Here is an 11448-nt window from a genome sequence, read left to right as displayed (position 1 = left end):
TCTCTCTCAAATAAATAAATAAAATCTTAAAAAAAAACCACAATAGCTCTGTGTGCTACAAAGGGAATGAAATCAGATAGGAGGGATGAAGTGGGGAGGCTGTTAGGTGGGGTGGTCAGGAAAAGCATCTCTAGAAGGTGACCTTTTGGAAGAGAATAGAAGGGTGAGACACTGGCCATGCAGAGTTCTCTGGACAAGGAATGTCCAGGAGCATGCTTGATGTGTTTGAGGAACAGCCAAGAGGTGAGAAGGTGGAGTGAAGTGGGGGAGGGGAGCGGATTGGAAATGCCTGGAAAGGCAGGCAGGAGCCAGCTCTTATAGGGCCTTGTAGGCCACCTTGTTATCATTCATTTTTCTTTCATTCGTTCATTCAACACATATTTATTAAGCATCTTCTGTGTCCTAAGATACACGGAGACCCTGCCTCACAGTATAACCTGCGGAGAGACACACAATAAGCAGATAAACAAATATATGAATACAAATACCAGGTACGATAAATATTCGGAAGTGCTGCTTTCCAATTTTAAGGACAGAGGCACTTGAGCCCTAAGAGTGGGGCTTCTCCTTCTGCTGGTGAGGCCGGCTGGACCTGAGAACCCACGCAGCCAAGGACCCGGCCGCCTTCCCCGTCGGCTCTCCTTTCCCCTCCCCTCCCCTCAAGATGGCTGACAAAGGCCCAGCAGGGTGGGAGGAAGGAAGGACTGTTCAGAGGGTCCAGAGGGGGTGACTGACTGGCTGGGTCAGGGCAGCGCCCAGGTGGCATTGCGGCTGGAGGTGGGGGCAGAGAGGAGACTCCGCTGCTGTGTGACTCCAGTGAGGGCCCTTCCCTCTCTGGGTCGCGCATCCAGACCTGTGCGTTCGTGTCCTGCTCAGGGTGGGGGGCGGGGAAAGGGGGTCCCCGGCGGAGTCCCCGCGTGTGTATATGTGTGTGTCTGTTGGAGGGATGGCGGCGAAGACCCTCATCAGGGCCAGTTAACCGGGTGGGTGATTTAGCAGGCGGAGTGGGGGGGATAGGAGGCGGCGCCTGTGGAGGAGGGGCGGAGGGGAGGCTCCGAAGTGATTTCAAATTTCCCTCGTCCCCACCCCTCGTTCCGCCCCCGGCTCCCGGGGCCGACTCTGAGTGGCTGCGGCGGGGGCGCCCCCGGGTGGGGGCGGGGCGAGCGCCTGGCTGGGGTTACAAGGGGCCTCGGCACCGCCCCCTCCCCACCCACTCTCGCTGCCCGGTTGGGTCTGCGGTACCTCCGCGCAGCCGCCGGCCCCCCAGCCCCGCGGCCGCTGCCCGCGTGGACGCTCCGAGCGCCCCCAGACGGACGCAACCGGCCCACTGGCAGGCCGGCGAGCGGGCGGCCGCCGCGCCAGGCCGGCAGCGCGGGGGTTAAGTGGCCCAAGTAAACGTAGTTCGGCGATCGGCGCCGGAGATTCGCGAGCCGAGCACCCTGCTCGGCCGCCCGCCGGCCTCCCGCCAGGCTGTCCCGACCCGCGGCTCGACCGCGGAGCGGCGCCCGAGCCAGGTTCTCGGCAGGTGAGCGCCTGGTGGCCCCGGGGAGGCTCGTCAGTCCGGGGGTCCGGGGACTGGTGGGGGAGGGGGCAGCAGAGGGGTCCCGGGACTGCCAGGAGGGACCCTCTTCCTGGGACGTCCGGGGGAGGCGGCTCCCGTCCGGGTGGAGACCCGGCACTGTAGGGGAGGAGCGGACCCCTGGACCACCTGAGGCAAGACGGAAAAATGGGGGTGGGGGGCATGTTCTTGAAGGGGTGGAAGGGATACTCATGCTGTATTTCCAAGACCCCAAGGGGGAGAGTTTCCTCCCCAGGGAGGGAGACGGGGTGGCCTTCTTGGGGTCGAGGCGAGGATTTGTCTCTGGAGAGAAGTGGAGGGGAGAGGTTCCCCTCATTGGGAGGGGTGTGCTTACCTGGCCTCCGCTTCAGAGCGAGCCTCTTTAGAGGCGGGGGAAAGAGTTCGGCCAGGAAGGTGGGCGTCCGTCCGTTATGACTAGGACCTGTGGGTTTCAGGCGAGGGACCGTCCCCCCCCCCATCGGGATAGAATATTACTAATGGATGTGGGTGCGGGCGGGGTGAGCCAGGGTGTGTGCCGGAGGGACGGTCTCTCGGGGTCCTCCCTAGATGAGCCACCTCGGCGAGGCACGGCGGGGCTGCCCTCGCTTGGAGCACCTGGCCGGGGAGGAGCCGAGTCGGGGTGGCGCAGTCCTGCCCGGGTCACGCCGCCTGCCCTGGGGGCTCACTTTCCATTTTTCCCCTCTTCCGGGATGGAGCTGATCCCACTTCCCCACTCCGCAAACTGAGGTCTCAAGCTGTAGCGCCGCCTCCCAGAAGAACAACTTCCCACCTGTTGAGATTGTTGGAGGGTAGGTGTTGAGTCCCACTTCCCAGGAGAAAAAGTGGAAACCGAGAAAGGCTGGGGTGAACTTAGCCGGTTAGCAGCAGGGAGCCGCTCTTGGGCTCAGGCGTTCCTGCTGGGTTCACTCACCTGTGGGGAAGTAGGACAGCCGTCTGGGCCCACCCAGCACCAGGCCTGTGCTTCCACCTCCAGCCTGCCTTTCCCCCTTATCCCCTGGGCTGAGAGGCAGAGCCCTGTGGTTCTTTATCCCCACCACCCTGCAAGCTGAAAGGGTGCATGAAGTAAAGACCGTTAAGGACAGAGTACGAATTTTTGAGCCCTTTCTATTCTGGGTGCTGTGGGTTTGGACTAGTGGTAATTTTGCCCAGGAGCGATTTTCCTTTTGGGGCCCTCAGGTGGAGGGCCCAGGACCCTGAGCTACCCCTGAATTCCTCCCCAACACCTGCTGTGGCTTCTTGAGACCATCCCCCACCCCACATTGGGTTCCAAGGCTGCCGTGATTTTTCCAGGGAGGAAATGATGGTACTAATGTTATAAGGGCTGGTATACAGTAATCAGAGAAAGTCTGCCCTGGTAGCATCCTTGTGAGTGGTAAGCTGGCTGCCCTCTTTAAGGACATGCATAGGTCTTCTCACATGTTTAAATATGTCACACCAAGTTCATTTCCCTCTGTGTTTAATAGTTACTACATCTGTGAAACAGGAATGATCTTACTAATAACCCCCAGGTTGTGTAAGAATGAAATGAGTCGATGCATGATTTAACCTCTAACCCTCCATGTTCCTTAGATGTCTGAGGGGTGTAAGTAGCCCCTACCACACTGGGTTTGGGTAAGGGTTTGATGGGCTAGTGCTTGGCGTAGCGGGTGATGAATGTTGACATCTGTGTTTAACCAGTAGCCCTTCTTTTTTAGGGGAGCCATTAATGAGAACGGGGTGGGGGGGGGATGAAGGGAGGGACCTCTGCCAGCCCCGCCTATCCTGCCTGACTTCTAGGTACTCTATTCCTCTCAGCTATGAAAGCTTTTCCAAATCATTGTCCTCGATTTGGGAGTTGGCAGGAAGGAACGCCTTTGTTGCCTTTTGAAAGGAGCCAGGGTTTTCTTTTATGGGTTGGGGCCATTTTGACTCCCCACCCCCCAAAAGCATGAGGGCTACCTTGGAGGCATAATTGCAGAGGTGAGTGAGATCCTTTACCTTTCCCCATTGGGGTGGAGAGGGCCCAGACAAAGGGGTTGGGGGCTGCCTGCATCCTGCTCCTTAAAGCCAGTCACAGCCACCCCCCTTCAAGGCTAGAAGAGGGGGAGGAGGGTTTCTGGGAGCTGCAGGGGGTGAAAGGGATGTGGGGGTGGGGGAGGATGCTTCCCTCCCTTCCTTCTAGCCACGTGGGCCTGTGACCCAGAGGGGCTTGTCACCTCTCATTGCAGCCCTAGGGACCTGCTTCAGATTTGGGGCTTGGGCAAGTTCTCCTTTCAGGAAAACTTAACCTTAAGATTCCTTTTGTCTGGGATGCCTGGATGGCTCAGTTGGTTAATCATCTGCATTTGGCTCAGGTCATGATCCCCAGGGTCTTGGGTTCAAGTCCGACATCAGACAGCAGGGAGCCTGCTTCTCAAGCTCTGCCTACTTCTTCCCCTGCTTGTGCTCTGACAAATGAATAAATAAAATCTTCAAAAAAAAAAAAAAAGGAAAGGATTGGATTCCTTTTGTCTCAGGCCAGCTCTCAAGCCAGCTGTCCTACCCTTCAGGCTCATACACCTTTTTCGATTTCATCAGACCTAGCCCTTGTTAAATCTCAACTCCTCCTGGGTCCTGTACTGTGACAAGTACCGCCGTCCTCCAGCAGCCCATCATAGGTAGAGGGCTTCAGCTCTGGCCAGAATCAGTTAGATTTTGTGTTAGATTGTGTGTGTGTGTGTGTGTGTGTGTGTGTGTGTGTGTTTCTTAAATTGTGAGCTCAGGTTGATTTTCCAGTTTCTTGGTAGACCAGAGAAGTGCAGAATTACTCATTTCATTTGCAAACCATCCTTTCCCTTGTAAAGTCATGGGCAGACTTGTCTCCTTGGGGAGGCTGACCTCTTTCTTCTGTAGTTGATGGGACTGAGGTGCTGCGCAGTCCACTTGCTTCCGCACCTTGGTGGTTCATGCTGTTCAGAACACTGCACCTCCACTGGCATCCTGGGGATGCCATTCCTTCCTCCAGAAGAGAGAAGGCCTACTGCAGGTCTTCACATGGATCTATCTGGCTGTGCCTGGAGGAAGTGGCCTGGTGAATGCAGAGGGAGCCTGCACAAGGATCGCATTTCTGGAGATTGTCCTTCCAGTCTGTGAAGTGGGTTTAAAGTCCACACCTACCCAGTGTAGTTAGGGCTAAATGGAATCCAGATCCTTTTATTTTAGTTGTTAGTTCACAAAATAGAGGGGGGCCCTAAGTGCAGTTGACCCTTTAACAATGCCAGGGTTAGGGGCACTGGGCCCCCGCCACACCCTGCACTTGAAAATCCAGTTTAACTTGACTCCCCCAAACTTAATAGCCTACTGTTGACCAGAAACATTACTGATAAGTCTTCTAACACATTTTTATGTTACATGTATTCTATAATTTATTCTAAGAATAATACCTAACTTTTAAGTTTTCTTTTTTTTTTTTTAAGTATTTCTAGGCTGTGCGGTTCATCTGAGTTTTTTCAAATTGTTGCAAGTCTCCGAAATATTTTTCAATATGTTTACTGAAAAAAAAATCAACTTAGACACTTGTAATTCAAACCCGCGTTGTTCAGGGGCATCTATATTATGAAAAGCCTGTTACCCCCTGGGTTATATTATCTGTGAAGCAACAAAGGGGCTTGGGCATTAGAATCAAGTCTGGATTCATAACACTTACTCACTCCATTTATAAGTCACTGGCTTCATCTCAGTTGCTCCATCTGTACAAGAGGCCAACAATGCTTGGCCAATTGCAGGGGATGCTTAAGTCAGTGGACTTGCTATATATTAAAAAATTCAGTAAATGTTGTATGTTATGGGGACCCCTGGCTGGCTTAGTTGGAAGAACATGTGACTCATTTGATCTCCCGGTTGTGAGTTCAAGCCACACGTTGGGTAGAGAGATTACTTGGGGAAAAAAACAAAACTGCACATTTGTAGTAAACGCCCAGATATTGGGAAGTGGTTATTTACTTCTTGAGGGAAACATCCTAGTTATCCAAGTTAGTATTCCTGAGTTTTTTTCCAGGGAATAAGTAAAGAATGAGGGTGGCCTGTCTAGGGATTGAAATATTTCAGAAAATGACATTGAAAGAATGAGGCAAGTGAAAATAAAATTTACCATCTTCCAGTGCCAAGAAGAAACTAGTCATCTGTAATTTCACAATCCCAAGGTAATCAGTGTTTCGCTTTCGTTTTTGGGCCCGTGCGTTTGCATGTAGACAGGACCGGGAGGCCTTAATAAGAGAAGGGACCAGAACCCAAGGAGAGGACAGTGGCAAGGAAGGGTGGCACCGTGAGATTCTTAGCACCATCATCACCACTGGGGCTGCCTTGCCAAGCAGCTGGAGGCCAGTTTTGGAGAACACAGGAAGAGATTCTCTGGGATCTGCCACCATTGGCTTCTGCTATTTTTTACCAGCTTGCCCGATGAAAGTTGCCTCTCCCTTCTCCTTCAGAGATTTTCATTCATTAAAACCTTGCAGTCTATGGCCTTTGACTTAGTGCAAACCCCTGCCTGCCCTCTTGACCTTCTGTCTCTGCTCTAGTTTTGTGTCTCAGGATCAAACCAATTTTCTAGAAAATTCTTTTATTTTTTAATTTTTAAAAGATTTTATTTGAGAGCGACCGTACAAATGGGATGGTGGGGAGCAGAAGCAGAGGGAAAGGGAGAGGGACGAGCAGACACCTCTCTGACTGCAGATCCCGACTGGGCCTTGATCCTGTGACCCTGAGACATGACCTGAGCTAGAAGACCCACTGAACTACCCAGGCACCCCGAAAATTGTCCCACTGAGCTGGGAGCCTGATGTGGCAATTCTGGTACCATGACCTGAGCCAAAGGCAGAGGTTAACCAAGTGTTAACCAGGCATCCCTCACTTTATTTTATTTATTTGATAGAGATCACAAGTAGGTAGAGAGGCAGGCAGAGAGAGGGAGAAGCAGTCTCCCCGCTGAGCAGAGAGCCCAATTTGGGGCTCTATCCTGGGACCCTGGGACCGTGTCCTGAGCTGAAGGTAGAGGCTTTAACCCACTGAGCCACCCAGGCGCCCCATCCTACCTTTTTCAAAAGATAATTTTAGGGTGCCTGGGTGGCTCAGTCCTTTCAGCATCTGCCTTTGGCTTAGGTCATGATCCCAGAGATCCAGCCCCATGGTTGCTCCCTGCTCAGCGGGGAGCCTGCTTATCTCTCCCTCTGCCCCTACTCCCCCACCCACAATTTCAGCTCTCTCAAATAAAATCTTTAAAACATTTTTAGAGCATATATGGGCAAGGGGAGAGCGAGGGAGAGAATCATCAAGCAGCTTCCCCCATGGAGTGGGGAACCCGATGCAGGTCTGGATCCCAGAACACCTGAGCCAAAATCAAGACTCCACTGACTGCAGATGCCCCTTCTTTTGTCTTTTAGGTTTTGAAGAACTCTTGTCCCAGAAATTCCCCTTTGCAGTGATGTCCTCATCTTGTTTTTTTGGGATCTTTTATCTCCCTGAAGATATTTCTGGAGTTTAGTTTTCCATCCCATGTTTGAGTTTTTTTTTTTTTTTTACTGTTCTTGTTTTTAATATTTAAGTTTTGAACTTGATCTTCATGATTGAGAAAGAGCAAAATTGTCTGAGATTTGAACTGGGGCATTGCTTTGTGGGTCAGTGACTTGGATTTACCTTTGGGCCTCCCAAAATGTGAAGGGTGTTCTCTGTTGTTGGGTCTGTCTGCTTCCCGAGAGCAGAGAGATTTTCCAGTGCCCTACCTGGGAGGTGGAGGCCTGGCTTCAGGGAAAGGGGACTGGGCAGTTCTCAGGCTCAGGCAGGTATCCTCTGTCTCAGTCTTACTGGAGGAGAGGCCGTGGCCTCTAGAACAGTCTGACCTGTTCTTCCCATCTACCCTGCAGCCCCACCTTCTGAGTTTTATCGGGTCTCTCTTTTTTTTTTTTTTTCCAACTTTTTTTTTTCTTAAATTGGACAGATCACAAGTAGCAGAGAGGCAGGCAAAGAGAGGGCGAAGCAGGCTCCCCGCTGAGCAGAGAGACAGATACAGGGATTGATCCCAGGACCGGGAGATCATGACCTGAGCTGAAGGCAGAGGCTTTAACCCACTGAACCACCCAGGCGCTCCTCTTTCCCAAGCAGCATTTGTTGCTGATGAAAGTGGACATGCTTGGGCCACAGCTGGAGCTGGAATCCAGTCTTGCAGCTCCTGGAGAAGGGATAATGGCTTCTTGGTTGGTGTTTTCCGCAGCTAGCACAGTACTGATGCCCTGGCTTCCTAGCTCCATGAAGGTGTGCTTTGTGGCTTGACTAAGGTATTGGTCTGCCTGAGTCCTGTGCCTGCAGCTCTGGAAGCCAGACCAGACATTAAAGGGCAAGCTGCAGAAGGAAGCCAGCTCCCCTGGGCTGTGGTGAGAAATGGAGTGTTAACTAGGCTCGATGCCTGAATGGCCAGGTGCCGTGGCAGGTTTTCTGGCTTACGTGGGAGGCAGCGTGCCACAGCTGGATGATAGGGTTTGGAATATTCTGAGCAAATGCGCACATTTTGTGGGCACACATGGGCAAAGTTTTGTCCTATTGAACTTTTGGCAAAAGGGTCTCTATATATAGTGGAAGAAAGAGCAGCAGTGTAGGTTTTGGAGTGGACCAACCTTATTTCGTCTAACAACTATCCTTTCCCCTACCATCCTCCTAAACCAGCTGGCATCTCCATGAGCCTTGGCTGTCTGGCCTTTGTCACTCAGGATTCTCGGTGCTGAGCATGGCTCCTGAATCCTAACAGGAGCAGCTATCTGATGCATGGGTAAGAGTGCCCTTTCCCTGGAGCGCCTGGGTGGCCCAGTTGGTTAAGGGACTGCCTTTGGCTCAGGTCTTGGTCCTGGTGTCCGGGGATTGAGTCCGCAACAGCCTCACTGCTCAGTAGGGAGTCTGCTTCTCTTTTCTTTTCCTTTTCTTTTTTTTTTTCTTTAAAGATTTTATTTAGTTATTTGACAGAGATCACAAGTAGGCAGAGAAGCAGGCAGAGAGAGGGGGAAGCAGGCTCCCCGCTGCGCAGAGATCCGGATGCGGGCTGGGGCTCCATCCCAGGACCCCAGGACCATGACCTGAGCCGAAGACAGAGGTTCTAACGTACTGAGCCACCCAGGCGCCCCGTCTGCTTCTCTTTCTGACCCTCTCCCTTCTCATGCTCTTACTCAAAGTAAATAAAATCTTAAAAAAAACAAACAAAAACAAAAACAAAAGGTGGCCGTTCCCAGTGTCCGGATCTGCCCTAGGATGTTATGTGTTAAGCCGTAAGCAGAATACAGAGTGATTGCTCAGTATTAAATGATTATTACCATTCTCTAAGGCCACACAGCTAAGCAAGGAGTAGAATATGGATTGATGATGTTAAATTTCTTTGAGAAATTTGTCCCCACCTGGCTTGGACTCACAGAAGTGGCAAGATTGCACCAATGTGCTGCTGGGTTAAGACCCTCCAGAGGACCTCCTTGTGCCCACTACTCTGTCTGTAGACCTGCTTCATTCATCATCGGGTTGAGATGGGCAGACCCAAACCCATACCAGGTACTTAGAGCTGGCTTTTAAAGAAGTGGCTTCTGTGAGATAATGGGCTTTTTTTAAAAGCTAGTTATACTGTGTAATTCTGTTATTTTATAAACCTCACGTTTATTTTATATATATATATATATATATTTTAATATTTTTATTTATTTGAGAGAGAGAGAACGTGAGTATGGGAGAGAGAAGCAGGCTTCCTGCTGAGGAGGGAGATGGATGTAGGGCTCAGTCTCAGGACCCTGGGATCATGACCTGATCTGAAGGCAGATGCTTAACCAGCTGAGCCACCCAGGTGCCCCAGTTTATTTCTTGTGATGAGGACTTCCAGGTCTGCTGTCCACAGCTTCCAAATACACAATGCTTTAGTCACCGTGCTGTACATTATCTCTCCAGGACTTGATGTATAACTGGGAGTTTGTATCTTTTCACCATCTTCACCCATCTCTCCTAACTTGCTATCCCATCGTTTTTCTTTGTATTGTGAAAATTTTGTCTTTTTATTTTATTTTTAAGATTTTATTTATTTGTTTGACAGATCACAAATAGGCAGAGAGGCAGGCAGAGAGAGAGGAGGAAACAGGCTCCCTGCTGAGCAGTGAGCCCTATGCTGGCCTCCATCCCAGGACCCTGGGATCCTGACCTGAGCTGAAGGCAGAGGCTTTAACCCACTGAACCACCCAGGTGCCCTTGTCTTTCTTTTTAATCGTTACACCCAACGTGGGGCTCAAACTCAGCAACCCTGAGATCAAGAGCTGTGTGTTCTGCCTGAGCCAGCCAAGTGCCACTGCTCCCAATTTTGTCTTTTAAAATACATACAAGGACTTACTGAACATTGTAGAGAGGGTGATAAAAGTCCTTCTGTGTTGAATCAACTAGAAGTGTTGTGTAAATTTATTTGCATGGAGAGTTAGGCTCCCTAGAAAAATCTGGGGCCAGAAGAGGGAAATAGAAAATGAGAAAATGTGCCAACTAAGGGATTTTTAAAGTTTTTATTAGCTTTGTTTCTACATTTGTTTTTATTTATTTTTAAGATTTTATTTATTTATTTGACAGCTAGAGAGATCACAAGTAGGCAGAGAGGCAGGCCGGTGGGGTGGGGAAGCAGGCTCCCTGCTGAGCAGAGAGCCCGATGTGGGCCTCAATCCTAGGACCCTCCGGGACGCCCGGGTGGCTCAGTGGGTTAAAGCCTCTGCCTTCGGCTCAGGTCATAAACCCAGGGTCCTGGGATCGAGCCCCACATTGGGCGCTCTGCTCAGCGGGGAGCCTGCTTCCTCCTCTCTCTCTGCCTGTCTCTCTGCCTACTTGTGATCTCTCAAATAAATAAAATCTTAAAAAAGATTAAAAAAAAAAATCCTGGGACCCTCGGGTCATGACCTGAGCCGAAGGCAGAGTCTTGAACCCACTGAGCCACCCAGGCGCCCCCCCCAACTAAGGGATTTTCAAGACATCTAAGGAGATTGACAAAAGTTAAGGTTAGCAGGCCAGCCTGGCACATATGAGTGCTACAGTGACTAAAGAGGAAGGCAAGGGATAAATACCAAAGAGTAGTAAGCCCAGAAACATTCTACATTCATATGGGAACTTTTTAAAGGAAATGGAGTTGGGACATACGTGTCACTACAGGTATTTAGGTTAATTTTCTTTTTCTTTTTTTTTTTTTTAAAGGTTGATTGATTTATTTATTTGAGAGTGTACCTGAGTGAGAGCTAGATCTCAGGAGTAGGGGGAGGAGCAGAGGAAGAGGGAGAAGCAGACTCCTCATGGAGCAGGGTCAGGAGCAGGTACCCTCACCCCTGGGGAAGCAGACGCTCGACTGACAGCCACCCAGGGGTCCCAGGTGTTTGGCTTTCTTCATAGGGAAAAATGAGATGCCTACCTCCTACCACATATAAGTAACTTTATTAAAAAAATGTTTTTAAAGATTTATTCATTTATTAGAGCATGAGCAGGGTGAGAAGCAGAGGGCAGAGGTAGACTCCCCACTGAGCCAGGAGCCTTATGCGGGACTTGATCTCAGAGCCCTGGGCTTAATGGACTGAGCCACCCAGGCGCCACTCTAAGTAACTTCAGAGTGACAGAACTTGAATGGCTGTTTTCAAAGGAAGAAATGTTTCTAGGACAGCATCTGACTGTAAAAGTAACACAGGCATATGGTAGTTCACTCCTAAGCTACCCTTCCGAGAGCCCTGACTTTTAACAGTTCCAGAAAGAAACGCTGGGGGAACTTGGCTTAATGCCTATGTTAACATTAACAACTGAGATTGTGTTATGTCCAGACTTCATTTGTCACAGCTTCATCTCCTAGTTGGTACCTCGTTCCACTGTCTCTCACTAGC

General features: G+C 50.6%; 1 protein-coding gene across 2 annotated transcripts in view; it reads left to right on the top strand.

The window, feature by feature from the left end:
• Nucleotides 1-1397: 1397 nt before the first annotated feature.
• The window catches only part of DNMT3B (DNA methyltransferase 3 beta), a 40502-nt gene continuing 30451 nt past the window's right edge, over nucleotides 1398-11448 (top strand). Inside the window, exon 1 of one of the 2 annotated variants that reach the window (XM_032858891.1) lies at nucleotides 1398-1525. The gene's annotated coding sequence lies outside the window, so the exon portion shown is untranslated. The remainder of the gene's footprint in view (nucleotides 1526-11448) is intronic. The other variant, XM_032858889.1, reaches the window with a different exon arrangement.

This window comes from Lontra canadensis, unplaced genomic scaffold, assembly GCF_010015895.1.
Source record: "Lontra canadensis isolate GAN:19392208 unplaced genomic scaffold, GSC_riverotter_1.0 scaffold16, whole genome shotgun sequence".
NCBI classification, from domain to species: domain Eukaryota; kingdom Metazoa; phylum Chordata; class Mammalia; order Carnivora; family Mustelidae; genus Lontra; species Lontra canadensis.
Note: the sequence above shows the minus strand (reverse complement) of the source record. Positions and strands in the feature narration are given on the sequence as shown.